Source organism: Rutidosis leptorrhynchoides, chromosome 8 (genome assembly GCF_046630445.1).
Source record: "Rutidosis leptorrhynchoides isolate AG116_Rl617_1_P2 chromosome 8, CSIRO_AGI_Rlap_v1, whole genome shotgun sequence".
Taxonomy (NCBI): Eukaryota; Viridiplantae; Streptophyta; class Magnoliopsida; order Asterales; family Asteraceae; genus Rutidosis; species Rutidosis leptorrhynchoides.
In genome coordinates, this window is record NC_092340.1 from 347,530,019 (window position 1) to 347,548,920 (window position 18,902).

Genomic DNA, 18,902 nt, shown 5'->3' on the forward strand with positions numbered 1-18,902 from the left:
CACGAACAAATATTTGTAACTAGACATGAATAAAAATATATAAAAATATATATATTTTATAATGTGATAAAAATATAATAATAACTTAGTCATAAAACGTTTAGATTTAAAATAATATTATTATATATATATTAGCACGATGATTTTAAGAAGCAAATGACCATAACACTCAAAAGTATAAGTTACATTTTAATTAGTATACTCATTGGTGAAATAAGTCTAATTATTGATAAAAGTACACGTCGATAAAACGTAAAGTACAAGTTTCCTAAGCGTACGAAAAGACGTTCGAAAAACCGGAACCGAGACGTAAGTCGAGCGTCAACGTACAATTCATCGGTGCTAAAATTACAAATCAACTATGCACAAGAATATAATATAACATTTAATTAATTCTAAAGATTTAATATATTATATATTAAATAATATATATATTATGTTGATAGAAGAATTTTGTGAATGGTGAGCTGTATTTTCAGGCCATGCGATCGCATGGCCATATAGGCAAAATCTCATGCGATCGCATGGGGGTTAGGTACAGAACACATGCTTATAAATCGAACGAAATTGGTTTCAGTTGATTTATTTTCTTCTCTGCACTCCATATATATATATATATATATATATATATATATATATATATATATATATATATATATAAAGATTATTAATAATAAACTTATTAATGTTAGTATTATTTAGTAGTATTATTATTAGTATTATACATAAAATACTACGATGAGGTTATGTCCAAACGATTTCAAAAATGGTTTTCGAGTGAGTTAAAGCTAAGGAAATTATGGGTTATAGCTATGGAGGTTATGAGTATTGTTCGGGGGTATGCTCGTAAGGTCAAACTAGTGTTTATCATCTCCGTTGCATCTACGTACTTTCCTACAATATTGAATCACAATATTGATACGTGAGCATTCATATCTTATCTTTTATATATTAATAGTGTATCCATGTCTAGTGCTCGAGTATATATGTTTATGCATGCTTGTATGCTTTAATTTTGTAGTTAGATAGTTTATGATGAATCACGAATTTGATACATATGCTACTGATATAAAGTATATGATATGCATGTTTTTAGAAAGCTGGCAAAAAATTATTAACTTTTCATTTAGAAATCGCGTGATTTAGATGAACGGATTAAAAGATATGGTCAACTGAATTATGTTTGATGTTAATTGAAATTGGGTTTGAAATTGTTAATTAATATTTAAACAACTTGTCTATGAGATTGAAAAATTGAATTTTTAGATATTACTAATCGAGTAAATGAATTTCTATATAAGGCATGTCTCGTTTTGGTAAACAATTGTCAAAATTGACTGTCTTATCATGTTTTAAAGCTTTATAAACACTATAATCTGATTTTACAAGTATTGAAAAACTATGTGAAATAATAAAATATTTTCGATTGCCATGATAATTCAAATATAATATAGCTCCTGAAATAAATAATATTTTGAGTTTGATAAACTATAAATTCATTCAATTATCAAGACTTATACTATGATAATAAACATGTATAGATTTAAAGATCATATTGGGTCAGGTTGACTTTTGAGATGACTTTGTTAACTTTTGCATGTCGGTCTCGAGCATTAGGATTGTGATACACTATGACCAGACCTAGCTTGTTAGACATGTATTGACCAACATATGTTCTCTAGGTTGAGATCTACGGTTATTTTGCATTCCGAGTTTCGGTCACATTTCGGTGAATGACCTTATGTGCTGCTAAGGTGAGTTTCATATGCTCCCATTTTAATTGCTTTTGCAATTTATATTTTTGTGCTGAGAATACATGCACTTTATTTTAAACGCAATGGATACAAGTACATACTAAATTCTACACCGAGTTTGAACCAAAAATCCCTTAGCTTTGGTAACTAGTAACTGCCGGTTGTAAGAATTGGTGGGAGCGAGTAGTTGTATATGGATCCATAGGGCTTGACATCCCCGTCTGTTCCAGGTATAGAAACCCTAGCCTGAACTATAAAACAGACGTATGCTATTTGAGTTTAGTACACGTTGGTTTGCGTGTATTGTACATGTTGGTTGCATGTATGTTAAAATAGGGGTACTTACTACTTATTATATAGATGTTAAAGTTTAGTTACCAGGGTGCTCAATCTTGTAGAATATTTTGATAAACGTTTATGGATGAAACAACTGAAATCTTGTGATCCACCTTTATATACAGTTTATGCGCAACATTAAAACTATGAACTCACCAACCTTTGTGTTGACACTTTTAAGCATGTTTATTCTCAGGTTCCTAGAAGTCTTCCGCTATTTGCTTATACGTTATACAAGCTATGTGCATGGAGTCATACATGCTTTATTCAAGAAAACTTTGCATTCGCAAAATCATCACCATGTACCTTATTTTGACTGCATTGACAACGGATGTATTATGGTAAACTATTATTTACGGTGATTGTCTATATGTAGAAATCATCAGATGTCGAAAACCTTGGAATTTGATATTCAATTATGGTGTGCCTTTTCAAAAGAATGCAATGTTTACAAAACGTATCATGTAGAGGTCAGTACCTCACTGTGAAATCAATGAATGATGTATTAGTCCAAAGGGATTTGGACGGATCATCACACAACCAACCGAACAAGATAAGGGTAAAGGGATAGGTACATCTGAGACTCATAGTGTAGGAGTAGAAAAGACTAAAAATGTAGAAAAACCTAACCCTGAAACTGTTAAAATTCTGAAAAACGCGGCAAATCAGAGACCAATAAAGATTAGGAACCGATCGCTAATTAAATTTGTTAAAGGTCCTAACTTTGAGGAGGAGGACTTCTTGAAACCTGCTGGAAATTCGCAATCAAAGTATGTTCCTCCACCGAAACGGTCTCCTGATAGAACTCCTGAGCGATCTCCTGTAAACAGGAGATCTCCACCCAGATATTTTAGAAATAGATCTCCACCTGGTCGTAGACCTAGCTTCAATTCCTATTTTAGGGATGATAAAATTGAAACTGTGTGTACATGTTTGCATTGCGGGTTGGGAGGTCATAGGGCGGTTCATTGTTCTAAACGATTTGTAGCACCCAGAAGGAGGATTGAGTTGAGTCCTCCCAAAACGTTTCAAAAATTTCGATCAGTTTCTCCTCCTAAGAATCAGATGTCGTCTAGACCTAACTCTCATGGGTTAAGTCAACATGTGATTTATGAGAATCAATCCACGATTGAAAACAGTAAAAGGGTTAAACAGGATAATGTTTATTTTAAGAAACTCTTACATAAGAACCAAATGTGGGTGACAAAGGAGGGTTCTAATGGGGCTAGTGGTTCGGGCACCACTTTAAAGGAAAATGAAATGGCTGTTAATGTAAATGGGAAACCCATTGCCGTAATGTAACAACCCTGCTTTTTTCGTTACTTCCGTTAACCTTCCGTTAGTTTATTTAACGGCGATTATTTGACTTTTATGTGTTTATGTGTAATAAATGCATACTTGATCTTTGGAGGGTTACAATAATTAATATGGGTTGATATTAATTCAAATAAATATTTCGGATAATGAAATACGATAAAAACGATACGATTTTGATAACTGCTTTTTGAGCAACGAAACGCTCGGGTTTATTTTAATAATTAATTTATTAATTATTAACTTTTTAAAAATAATTAATTTATTAGGTTTTTAATAAATTAACGTTTGGTTGCGTTTAACGATCGGTTTACCGTTTCGGGCCTTCGGTACGTTTAAACGGCACTTGAAACGAACCACACTTTGTGAGCAAGCAAGCCAAAACATAATATAAATCAATTTTAATAATTATATTATATAATTATTATGTTTTAAACATACTTTCAATTTATTAGAATTTATATAGATTAAAACGCGAGAAATTGACGTTTAACGTTCCGGTTTGCGTTTTCGGCTAACGACACCTAACGGGTTACACAATAAAACTTCTAGGTAGATAAAATAAGTCCATGGACTCCCTTATGTACCCCTTTGGTCGAATTTCCCAATCCATGGGCATTCCTTGGATTTAATTTTGGCCCGATTAGTTAAATGGTCCACCTAGCCTTTTAATTGAGCCCTAAACCCAACTTAAACCCCCATTTAACAAAAAATAAAGCAAGGCTTCTTTCCTCCCTCTAAAATCATGACTAGGGCAGCTCCAAATCAGCCCCCATCATCGATTTTATCATTCTCCTCAAATCACCAACGAATTTTGCTTATTAGCTCTTGCATTCAACACGAAATCGATTGCTCTTATCATCCTCTACGCGTAGCTACTAATTAATTGTGATTTAGAGGTATATTTTCATAAGCCCTAACTTCTAAAATCTGATTTTATTGATGTTTCATAGTTTATGTTGTCAATTGCTCAAGTCTATACGCGTACGTGTTAATTGTAATCGCTATATTGATTGTTTGATGCGTTAGGGTTTAAAAACGAATTTGTTTATGCATGATCAGAAAAATTAAGTTTTTCAAATGTTAATTATTATGTTATATTCAGATTCCTTGCGAAAAACTATTGAGTTTAGGCTTTGGATTCGCTTGATTTCGTTTCCGGATGACCAAGTTATGCTTAATTGAAATTAACGTTGTGTTTTTATGATTGAATAGAAATCTGGAATTGATAGACAAAGAATTGGCATGTTAAACTTATACCACTGGAAAGATAATTTAAAAATACTCAATTTAGACTAGGATATCATGTCGTTTGCTTATGTATAACCCGAGATATGCTTGAATTAGTGTAAAAGTAGTTTTATACAGCACTTGCATGAAAATAACCTTGTATGATAAAATTTGATAACTTCTGTGATTAAAGCTTTGCATATTTGAAATTTACACAAAAATTAATTCACCTTTCATGTAGATATGATAGGCTAATTGTATCTAGATCTTCGGATAATCGCGTGCGAATGTGACTAGCTAAACTAGAATCGAATCTGTAAATTGATCTCTCTTTTATACTCTTTGGATTGTGTTTATTGTTTGAGCATGTAAGATTCTGGAATATGAATTTTAACATGATATGTGACTTATTGTTAGTTTATGTCAATCTTTTAAAACTTATGCATTGGGTACAATAGAGCCGTACTTTATGTGGATTCTGATTTGAGCTGAAAAACTGAACATCCAACTTGCATGAATAAACTGTAAAAATTGGCTAAACAAATGTTGCTATATTTTTTATATGTGTTACTTTGACTTATACTTGAACTATGGCCACTGGTCTTGTATCAATTGCATGTCCCTAACTCCGGTTATAGCCAAAACGAAATCAGTGCGCGGTCAGAAACTGACTGGGCAAACCCCAAATGTACCCCTTCTGATTCCTGACTTTTATTTATCGTATGAGTCCCTGGCTGGACTTTTTGGAATCAATTTTAAGTATATTTATGATCTAGAGTTTTCCATGTTTACGTGAATTTTTTACTGTGAGATATTGTGCTAAGTATGCTACGTGTTCATGAACTTTGTGCACAACGATAAACTGGAATTGTGAAAATGATTATTCATGACCCGAAACGTATTGTTTGACTTAGGTTTGACATGTTGACCAAAATTTGACATGAACCTACTGATTTTGACTTTATTTGACCACATTGACCAAGTTTGACTTTCTGTTTGACTTCGGTTGACTTTGTTTGACTTGCATGAATTACTTGACTATATGTTGACTTTTACTTTGAAACGCGTCGAGTCGAGCAATAAGACAACTTATACTATGAAACCACACTTATTTAAGATACATATATTGACCAACCTAAATACGTATACTTAGGTTGCATTACTCGGTTATAAACCGTACAAGTTAATTGTCCACTTTTCAATCCGAGCTTTATTCAAAGGTAAGTCTACAGTCCCGCTTTTTACATGTTTTCAGGGATGAGAATACACGCTGTTATACTTACATTTTCAAATGCTTTTATATTGACATGAGTACTATATATGTATATTGAGTTTGTTCAAAAAGCCTCTAGCTTGAATACTTTTAATACCATCGGTGTAAGCACAATTTAGATGGACGGATCCGTTAGGTTGACAACCTTGCCCAAAAAATATTAACCGTGGTGCATTTACTTTGAACATTAAATACATTTGAACAAGTGTATAACATTTTAGGAGGTAAAGGCGGGTATAGTGACTTCTATACTTGGGTCATTGCTAGTATTCAGGTGCTCATATTATGCAAACATTTTACGACTTTGTGTTGTACTTGTAAAATCTCGTGGTCAAGGAAATTAAACTATTTTTCTGATAACTGTTTTTCAGATACTATACAACGTTATTTAAAACTGTGGTTTATGAACAAATGAGATTGAAACTTGACATGGTATTGTCTACAAATATTTGAAGCTTGACATGATAGTGTCAACAAACTTTTGAAAAGGGACATGGTGTTGTCTACAAACTTTTAACATTATACCTTGGTGGTCTTCTACTAATAACCGTTTTTGGAATATTGTTTCTTAAACATACCGTATTGTTTACCTAAAACCTGTAGATTCACTCAACATTATTGTTGATCCGTTTTGCGTGTTTTATTCTCAGGTATTAATTGCTTCCGCTGTAAATTGTTGCCGTTACGTAGAAGTCAAGCCAAGCACTGGGACCAGAGTTAACGTTTCGTCAAAGGAATTTTTGACGAGGTGTTACATATGGTATCAGAGCTTTGGCTATAGGTAACTAGGATACATTTGTGTGTCTAACCGTAGGGAGCATTAGTGAAGTCTAGTCTATAGCCGTGTGTCTTGGATGACTTTTATACACCATACCTGCACTATTTGCTTCACAATGCTACATGTAGGGCTACACATTACACCACATACATATACACCTTATACCATACGATATGGACTTGGACTAAATATACTATATCACGAAACACATACGTACACACGAAGCCACATTTAACTGAATTAAGTTGACTACGCCATCTTGAACTTATGGAGCGATGTCGAATGGAAATGCGAGATAGTGTAATGTGATGACCGGGATTACATTACGGTAACTCATATAGAAGTTCCGACATCGCAAAATAAGGAATTGGGGTCGAGTCAAGTAGGTTACTTGGATGAACAACCTTTAGAACACAAACCGTATAACCTCAAATGTGAGTAGAAACTTACACTGTGCAAATTAATTGTTATTATAACTTATAAGTAACTTGCAATCATGACACAACTCGTCACTGCTTGACACTGACCGCCACCACTGATCACTAATTGTCACTACAAAGACACTACTTGAACACACTCGTCACCTCATACCACTACTCAACACTGTTTAACGCTATAAACTACTACTCAACGCTGCCTCTCACTGCCAGTCACAACTGATCACTACTTCTCACTGTTGGTCGTTACTAAATACTACTTGCTGCTACCCCTTGCTACTTGCTACTACTCAATACTAATCATTACTACTTACCACTACCAAGTACTACTCGTCACCACTAACACATCTACGCTTTACTACTCACTACTGTGCATCACAACTCAATTCTGATACGACTTTAGAGGAGGATTTCCTGGTAATAGCCCGCACAATACGTAGTAGGTATTGTCCACTCGATTTCCAACTTACCTATCATTCAGTAACCCGCCGTTCATGATTTTGTTTCCAAACACGAGCCTACCGACCGATGACTATTATGCCTTAGTGGGTGCATTAGAATACATGTTTATATACTTATGATGCGAGCATGCTACCTAACAACTTATACGTCACTACTATCATCACTGCTTATCACAACCCATCGCTGCTTATCGCTAACGCCACCACTCATTGCAACTAGTAATGCTACTCGTTACCATATCCTTTCTCATTCTGTTCCAACGTACGTTTCTTAAGCGGCAATCATTTTCATTATATACACAAACATTACCAATTAACTTTGAACACATTGACGCGAACTACACTTCATCTATTTTTCCGCGAGGCACATACATCTGGAAGTTTGCACAAACCCTTTTCGATTAAATATCAGATTTTGTTTGAGTTGCCATTACACCTTGTTCATTTTCGTTTTCCACGAAATTCATCACGTTCTCGATCATCAACCATAATGTTTATATATGCTATCAACACCGGTGCTGAGAGAAGCTTTAACACAAGAGAATTTGGTCACAATGTTTATAACCCAGTACCTTCCTTAGACAACGTTTACTCTATAAAACTATTAAACTGGGAAGTTTTAACTTAGTGGTTGAAACAAACTGGTTATCTGACGATACAACCGAGGCAACTACGACTGGAAGACTATTCGAATTTCTTTCACCGATGATAATAGTGTACGGAGAAGAGATCAGTACACCGTCATGTTACACTAATTACTCGAAGGTCCAGAAGTGCATGAGATGAGAATGTCTCTCAATTATAGCACATGTGAGTAAAGATGAGCTGACATTTAAGAGACCCGAATATTTCCCAACTATTAAGGATTGCCCTGAGGTAACTGATGTGGTAGCACGGGGTTACGAAATAGTGTATATTTTTAATACGGAATGCTACAAAATTTTACAAGTTTTAATTAAATATTTACAAAATGGATATACCAAAACCTTGCTACAACACAATAGGCAGTGTACCTAGTCGCGAAGTAGTATAGTTTTTAGTAAGTCCGGTTCGTTCCACAGGGAGACGGGCTTATGAAACACTTTATTTTTATATAACAATATATAAATATAAATATAAAAAGGGGGGTTTTACCGTTTAATGACCGGTTTGTCGATTTTAAAACTTTAGTCGCAGTTAAAACCAAATGTAAAATATTAAAAATAAATAAAAGACTTAAATTAAAACTTAAAGTAAATAACGATAATGAAATTGCGAATAAAAGTGCGATAAAATAAACTTGCGATAATTAAAAAGTACGATAATTAAAAGTGCGATTAAATAACAATAAATAAAAGTGCGATAATTAGAAGTGCAATTAAATATAAAATAAAGGAAATTAAATATGAAATAAAAGAATTATGCTTATTTAAACTTCCATAATCATGATGTTTGACGTGTTGATTTTAGTTTTATGCCCATGGGTTAATTGTCCTTTGTCCTGGATTATTCAATATGTCCGTCTGGTTTTTGTCCATAACAGTCCATCAGTCATAAATATAAAGTGCGAGTGTCCTCGTCAAATTATTATTATACCCGAAGTTAAATATTCCAACTAATTGGGGATTCGAATTGTAACAAGGTTTTAATACTTTGTTTAATGAATACACCAGGTTATCGACTGCGTGTAAACCAAGGTTTTACTACTTTGTTAACAATTACACCAATTACCCTTGAATGTAATTTCACCCCTGTTTTAATTATTCTAGTGGCTATTAATCCATTCCCGTGTCCGGTTAAATGAACGATTATTCGTACATATAAATACCCCGCCCATCGTGTCCGATCGAGTGTATATGGTAATTTATAGGGACGCCCAATTGTAAATCTTTATATTAACATTAACAAACTTTCATTTAGTTAAACAAATATAAAGCCCATTAATAGCCCATAGTCTAATTTCCACAAGTGTCGTTCTTTTATCCAAACCCCAATTATAGTACAAAGCCCAATTACCCAATTTTAGTAATTAGCCCAACATCATGATTACTTCGGCTCAAATAAGCATAATAATAACTTAAGTACGAGACATTAATTTAAAAAGAAGAACATAGCTTACATTGATTATTTATCGCGTAGTGTTACACGGACAGAGCTCCGACTTGAAAAACCCGTAAAATAACCTTTACATAACCCAAACTAATCTAATATACAACTAATTCTATACTATTATATATATATATATATTATATATATATATATATATATTTATTACATATTACTACGGAGTATTATATGTATATGTGTGTCCTAAAAACGAACGAAAACTGGCAAATTTATAGACCAGGCCTGATTCTGATCCTCATGCGACTCGCATGGGTTTATGCCTATTTGCCATGCGAGTCGCATGGCCATCAGAATCCAGCTCAATCATTTTTGTTTTCTTGTTCGTCGACATAATTTAAAATAAATATAAATATATAAATAATTAATATAATTATTTATATATTATATTTTATTCTTGTGCATAGTAGACTAGATATTTTTGGTCCGTTGCGTCGGGCGTTTCTTCTTGGCTCGGGTCCCGGTTCCGGATTTTCGAACGTCCTCTCGTACTATTTTATATCGTGTACTTTGTGTTTCGCAACTTGTACTTTTGTAATTTTGAGACGTTCCTCATCAATAAATTGAACCTTTTTAATTGTATCTTGTATATTTGAGCATTTTGGACCTTTGCGTCTTCAATTCTTCGTTTTCGCCTTTTGTCTTCGCACTTATTAAATATAAACGAATATTACTTGAATATGGAACAATTACAACTAAATAATTTACATATTGGGAGGATATTGCTACTAAATATATGTCCATTTGGAGCACTATCAAATATCCCCACACTTGAACGTTGCTTGTCCTCAAGCAATACATAACTTGAAATTATAATACATCACACGAATCACTTCTTTATTCTTCACACTTTGTACATCAGTGATTTTGATATGGCGGTATAAATAATGATAGTAACGATAGAACCATGGTTAAAGGTGGGTGTGTCATCCACAGTTGCCTCGGGTTTAGGTCAACGACACTGGCAATCAAATAGCCGATTTACTTTCGGTTTCCAAAGCAAAGTGCACATTTGAAAGGCGGTTTACAGTCCCACATGACTTATAAAAATGTAGATCCTTAAGGAAATTGGATCTTTATGAAAACATTTGATCTTTTGAAAATTCAAGCTAGATTTTATCCTAGACAAGTTTTCTGATTTAATCCATTCTTTGGTGTTGCAAAATATATTTGTGGATCAATATTTTGGCTTAAAACTTTTAGGTTCGTGTAATCCACTGCTATCCTGGTATCGGAAAGCACACATCCAGTTTACTTGTTCCGTATATTACCTTTCGGTAAACTACCGTCCGGTTGTAAAGGAAAGCGATGAACAAGAAACTGTTAAGGCAATGTCTTGTGACATGCAGATGATTATGGTCTTATTAACGTGTTGGATGCTAGAACTATCCTTGGTAGGAGCGATAGTAAAGATCATCCTATGATTTTTCGGTCTGGCACAAGGTCCTGTCTTCGACCATGCTATGCAACCACCGTTCTTACGGTTGACACCCGATTTAGTTCAGGTGACCTAATGAATTCCAGGTGAATTCCTAGGATTTTACGTTCAATGGTAATGAACGCATTGAAAATGGGTTTTCAGAAAACAAATCGGTTTATAATTTTGATCAAAATATTTTCTCGTTCAAGCTCGAGTTTAGATATCATCGAATTCCATGAGTTTGTAATTCTCAATCTTTAAGGTCAATCTCAAGGATTGAGTAATATCAGGCTTAAAAGCTGATTTTTAATCTTTTAAGGAGATTATCCTTTCTGGGGATCTGATTCATTAGTCTTATCCAGCTAATTTGCATGGTGCCCCCCCATTGTACGAGATAAATCATTCTCATGGTTAGGATAAATCTGACCACTTGGCGACCCTGTTTGATGCTGAGGTCCGTGGATTTCCTGCTGATTTTAGAAATGACTTTTCTAGATTTTTCGTCAACCTACAGCTGGTCTGGACGACAACTTCTTGACCTAAATCAAGAAGCGCGTGTCTTTTTCGGAAGACTTTACTTCCTTCTAATGATGGAATTGATTCATCGTGTAGATCCATCTCTCATTACAGTAAATCGGGTAAAACAGTTAATTTAGTCCAAAACAAAACACCTGCAATAACTTTACAGAAACATGTGATAGATAGTTCTTAATTGAATGACTTGGTATATTCTCCCCACACTTAGTTTCTTTCTTTGCCTTTTTATTCTCCTTTATTCCATTTTAAATGAATTCAATCGTTTTAGGGTGTTTCTCAATTTATGTCCTTTTCGAGGTAACGATAATTTCGGTATTAACACCTAGTTTTCATCGTTCATAAATATATATAAACATGATTTTGACTTCATTTAATTGAAATTTTTTTTTTTTTTTTTTCAAATTTTCACAAAATTTGGCAAATAAACCAAGTGTAAACCCGAGAGAATTTATAACCCTTCCCCACACTTGAGATCATGCAATGCCCTCATTTGCATGAAATCAGACTCTAATTATAAATTCATGAGGGTGATTAGTGTAGAAAAGTGATTAAGAATACCTAGTTTGTAATTACAAAGCTCGTCGAATGATAGATGGCGCGCCTCATCGTTCATTCCTTCTTGTTTTATCACACATGTTTTTCTTCAAAAACGGTTGCTTTTCTGGACTGTTTGCTAATTTTTGAAAATGCGTCTTTTACCCTAACTTATCATGCTTTTTATTAACGAGTTATGCACTAACCCGAACCCCTAATTTAACATTAAGTGGGGTTAAACTTCCCCACACTTAGCTGACGACATGTGAAGTCGGTAGAATAAGTTCCACGAATTAGAGTAGTGAGCCAGTTATTTACATCTCGGGTGGTGTATAATATATCAATGGGTTTAAAGTTTAGACTCGCCCGATTGTCACTACTTAATTCTTTTTTAAGTGTAGCTTTTAGTAAATGGATATGTCTCTTTTCTGGTTCTTGGTCAAATGGATCGATATACACTGACATACTTATTATAGGGTGGACAATTCCTAATATTTCCTTCCGTTTATTCTCGGGATCTATGTTTCCACCTCTATTACCCAATTGGGTGAAATCCGAGGTGTCATTATCTATTACAGCTCGTAGTTCATCTTCGGTAGATGACTTGTCTATTGAGAATATTGGGTTGGAAGGTTGTTGGATGGTAAAGTTCGGTTTGGCCTCGAGGGTAACATTTTCAACGTTATCGTTTTCCCAAGAGTACCAACTTGTCACCCTTACTTCTTCTTCATCCATTGATGGATCGATGATTTCGTCTGTAGAGGCTAATGTGTCGATATGTTGTGAATTTGGTAAGACTGAATAAAAAGTATCATCGGGATAGTTGGTGATTTCGGAGCTCTCGAATTCATCAAAATTCGATGATTTGAGATTTTCTTGAACAATACTCCTCAGATCAACAGGTGTGTAGTCTGATAGAGTTTCAGCTTGCCGGTTTACAAACTCGCTCATTTGTTCATTTTGAGCATCGAGTTCTTCGAGTTTGATTTTCATATGATCTAAAGAATTTTCGGACACGTAATTTTCCTCGTCTTCTGGTTGTTGAGTTTGGATATATTCTTGGGAATAATCCCAGTTTGAATTGCGTTCTTCATAATCGTTCCATGCAGGTTCTGTGGGTGCGTAATTTTCCATAGGAACGTAATAGTAACATTCCCATGTTGAGTGATAATCTCCACAGATTTTACAACCAGTTATTGTTTCATCGTTCGCGATCCAAGATTGACTGAATGAATTGTCATCAACACTCGGTTGAGAGTATTGATTTAATTGATTTTGGAGTTCAAAAAGAGTTTCCAAGGCCTTGCTTTCAAAATTTTCCATTTTATTGCGATGGCCAAATTTTAGCTACAATGTGGTGCATTTACTAATTATCCTATTAGTTATAAAAATAGAAAAACTTATATAAGTTGTCCAATTAATAGACTTTTCTGCTTTTGCTCACGTTTCGAATAGTCAAAAGATGCAGCAGGGAGCCAGAACCCTTTAAATCGGAAGCTCACAACTCAGCCACTAACAAATCCAACTATTACTACGAAGCAGAAAATTGTCAACGTCCATTAATTTAACCACTTAAATAATTTTTCTTTCTGTTTGAGATATTAGATAAGAAATAGAGAAAATTTCTAAGTCCTAAAAACTAGAGCGTCGAGAAATAAGAAAGAAATAGATTGCGCGTCGAAAAACGTCGAAAAATAAAAATAAGAAAGAAAAACGTCGAAACTTAAAAGTCTAAAAACTAAATCTAAAAAGTTGCGCCTAAAAGTCTAAAGGTAAATGCAATTCTAAAGGAAAAACGGCAATTACGTTATTTAGGCACTAAAATCTATTTAAAACTAAAGCGAAAAACGGCGTCGCAAAATTCTAAAGCAACTAAATCTTAATCTAAAGAAAAAGCACTTAAGAGATTTTACGGCAAAGCCTAAAAATCTAAAAATAAAAATAACAACAGCAAAAACTATGACTAAAAACTAAGTACGAACGATAAAAATACGAAAATTACGCTAAAAACGATTAAAAGGTACAAAAATAGAAATAAGTTTAAAATTGATAAAAATATAATTTTTATAAAAATATTATTTTTATATTATATTATATTAAAGTATTAAGTTTTATATATAATAAAACTAAATATAAGTAAATATAAATTAAATAAACTTAAAACTTAAATATAATAATAATAATAAACTAGGGTTTATAAATAATAATAATATAATACACCGTATTAAATGCGAAAATAGGGTAAAACCTGGCCTGTCAGTTGACCTCATGCGACTCGCATGGGTTTAGGCAGGGGGTCATGCGAGTCGCATGACCTGTTTGGCCAGTTCAGATGACAGTTCAAATAAAGGTTCAATTCGTTTTATTTTATATTTATATTATATTTTCTGTTTTAATATATTAAATAAAATATATATATAATTTAAATAAAAACTTAATATTTTTATAAAACTAAAAATAGAAATATTTGATAATTTTATAAATAAAAATCTTAAAATTATATAAAAATATATATATTTTTTTTCTTTTCGATTTTAATTTTTTAAATTTTTAGATTTTTAAATTTTTAGGATTTTATATTGTTTTTCTAAAAATAATAAATATATATATATAAAAATGAAAAATAGATAGTTTCGCCGACTCCCCGGCAGCGGCGCCAAAAACTTGATGTGGTAGCACGGGGTTACGAAATAGTGTATATTTTTAATACGGAATGCTACAAAATTTTACAAGTTTTAATTAAATATTTACAAAATGGATATACCAAAACCTTGCTACAACACAATAGGCAGTGTACCTAGTCGCGAAGTAGTATAGTTTTTAGTAAGTCCGGTTCGTTCCACAGGGAGACGGGCTTATGAAACACTTTATTTTTATATAACAATATATAAATATAAATATAAAAAGGGGGGTTTTACCGTTTAATGACCGGTTTGTCGATTTTAAAACTTTAGTCGCAGTTAAAACCAAATGTAAAATATTAAAAATAAATAAAAGACTTAAATTAAAACTTAAAGTAAATAACGATAATGAAATTGCGAATAAAAGTGCGATAAAATAAACTTGCGATAATTAAAAAGTACGATAATTAAAAGTGCGATTAAATAACAATAAATAAAAGTGCGATAATTAGAAGTGCAATTAAATATAAAATAAAGGAAATTAAATATGAAATAAAAGAATTATGCTTATTTAAACTTCCATAATCATGATGTTTGACGTGTTGATTTTAGTTTTATGCCCATGGGTTAATTGTCCTTTGTCCTGGATTATTCAATATGTCCGTCTGGTTTTTGTCCATAACAGTCCATCAGTCATAAATATAAAGTGCGAGTGTCCTCGTCAAATTATTATTATACCCGAAGTTAAATATTCCAACTAATTGGGGATTCGAATTGTAACAAGGTTTTAATACTTTGTTTAATGAATACACCAGGTTATCGACTGCGTGTAAACCAAGGTTTTACTACTTTGTTAACAATTACACCAATTACCCTTGAATGTAATTTCACCCCTGTTTTAATTATTCTAGTGGCTATTAATCCATTCCCGTGTCCGGTTAAATGAACGATTATTCGTACATATAAATACCCCGCCCATCGTGTCCGATCGAGTGTATATGGTAATTTATAGGGACGCCCAATTGTAAATCTTTATATTAACATTAACAAACTTTCATTTAGTTAAACAAATATAAAGCCCATTAATAGCCCATAGTCTAATTTCCACAAGTGTCGTTCTTTTATCCAAACCCCAATTATAGTACAAAGCCCAATTACCCAATTTTAGTAATTAGCCCAACATCATGATTACTTCGGCTCAAATAAGCATAATAATAACTTAAGTACGAGACATTAATTTAAAAAGAAGAACATAGCTTACATTGATTATTTATCGCGTAGTGTTACACGGACAGAGCTCCGACTTGAAAAACCCGTAAAATAACCTTTACATAACCCAAACTAATCTAATATACAACTAATTCTATACTATTATATATATATATATATTATATATATATATATATATTTATTACATATTACTACGGAGTATTATATGTATATGTGTGTCCTAAAAACGAACGAAAACTGGCAAATTTATAGACCAGGCCTGATTCTGATCCTCATGCGACTCGCATGGGTTTATGCCTATTTGCCATGCGAGTCGCATGGCCATCAGAATCCAGCTCAATCATTTTTGTTTTCTTGTTCGTCGACATAATTTAAAATAAATATAAATATATAAATAATTAATATAATTATTTATATATTATATTTTATTCTTGTGCATAGTAGACTAGATATTTTTGGTCCGTTGCGTCGGGCGTTTCTTCTTGGCTCGGGTCCCGGTTCCGGATTTTCGAACGTCCTCTCGTACTATTTTATATCGTGTACTTTGTGTTTCGCAACTTGTACTTTTGTAATTTTGAGACGTTCCTCATCAATAAATTGAACCTTTTTAATTGTATCTTGTATATTTGAGCATTTTGGACCTTTGCGTCTTCAATTCTTCGTTTTCGCCTTTTGTCTTCGCACTTATTAAATATAAACGAATATTACTTGAATATGGAACAATTACAACTAAATAATTTACATATTGGGAGGATATTGCTACTAAATATATGTCCATTTGGAGCACTATCAGTAACACGTCCACCCCACCGTGAAGTCGAATTTCGGATTGATTTGGTGCCAGCAGCTGCACCCGTTACGCGTACAATATACGAACTTACACCTTTAGAACTACAAGAGCTTCCCGTGGTGAAGAACATCAGAGTTGTAATGCCCTAATTTGTGACAGGTACTAGAAGGTAGGTCACATATCCATGAACTTCTGAGCTGGAGCTCCAGTCTTGTTTGTTAAGAAGAAGGATGGGTCGATGAGATTGTGTATCGACTATAGAGAATTGAACAAGTTGACAATCAAGAATCGTTATCCGCTACTGAGGATTGATGACTTATTTGATCAGCTACAGGGATCTAGTTGTTATTCGAAGATTGATTTGAGATCTGGGTATCACCAATTGAGAGTCAAGGAAGCTGATGTCCCGAAGACAGCGTTTAGAACACGTTATGGACATTAGGAGTTTACAGAGATGACATTTGGTTTGATGAACGCACCAGCAGTGTTCATGGATCTCATGAACCGTGTGTGTAAGCCATACCTAGACAAATTCATCATTGTGTTTATTGATGATATATTGGTGTACACCAAGAACAAGGAAGGGCATGAACAACATCTACGTTCGATATTGACTATGCTTAGAGATGAGAAGTTGTATGCAAAGTTCTCTAAGTGTGATTTTTTTTTTGGTTACCAGAGGTACAATTTCTTGGCCATGTTGTAGGGGCCAATGGAATACAGGTTGATCCAGCAAAGATTGAGTCGGTTAAGAATTGGGAAACTCCAAAGACGCCAACATAAATCCGACAATTTTTGGGTCTAGCTGGTTACTACAGGAGATTCATTGAAGGATTCTCTAAGATCGCCCGACCATTGACAGCGTTGACTCATAAGGGCAAGAAGTATGAGTGGTCAGAACCGCAAGAGTCCGCATTTTAGTTGTTGAAAGAGAAGTTAACAACTGCACCAGTATTGTCTCTACCCAAGGGAAGTGAAGATTTTGTTGTTTATTGTGATGCCTCACGTCAAGGAATGGGTTACGTGCTTATGCAACGAAATAAGGTTATTGCTTATGGATCGCGTCAGTTAAAGATTCACGAGCAGAACTACACTACGCACGACCTTGAACTAGGAGCTGTTGTCTTTGCACTTATAATGTGGAGACACTACCTGTATGGAACCAAGTTTACTATCTTCACTGACCATAAGAGTTTACAGCACATATTCGATCAGAAACAACTCAACATGCGACAACGACGTTGGATGGAACTACTTAATGATTATAACTGCGAACTTCAATACCATCCGGGTAAGGCGAATGTTATGGCGGATGCTTTAAGCAGAAAGGAGCAAGAGAAACCTCTTAGGGTTAACGCTCTTAACATAGTTGTCCGTACGAATCTCACATCACAAATCCGTGAAGCAAAACAAGAAGCCGTGAAACAAGAAAATGTCGATGTTGAATTTCTCAGAGGAATGGATAAGAAATTTGACATCAAGGAGGATGGAACATGGTACTTTGCTAATCGAATCTGGGTACCCAAGTTTGGTGGATTAAGAGAACTAGTGTTGGAGGAAGCACACAAGTCAAGGTACTCAATTCGTCCGGGATCAGATAAAATGTACCAAGATTTGAAGGCATTCTATTGGTGGCCAAATTTGAAAGCTGACATTGCTACCTATGTCGGAAAGTGCTTGAGTTGCGCTAAAGTCAAGGCTGAGCATCAGAAGCCATCAGGATTATTAACTCAACCAAAGATTCCCCAGTGGAAGTGGGAAGGTATTACCATGGACTTCATCACGAAACTATCGAGAACGGCGGGAGGTCACGATACTATTTGGGTTATCGTGGATAGTCTCAGTAAGTCTGCACACTTCCAACTGATAAGAGAAACTGATAAAATGGAGAAGTTGGCTCAGATCTACATTAAGGAAGTCGTCTCTAGGCATGGAGTGCCTATATCCATTATATACGATCGCGACATCAGATTCACTTCCAGATTTTGGCACTCATTACAGAAAGTAATGGGGACCCGTTTAGATATGAGTACAGCATATCACCCCCAGATAGAAGGCCAGAGCGAGCGAACTATTCAGACTTT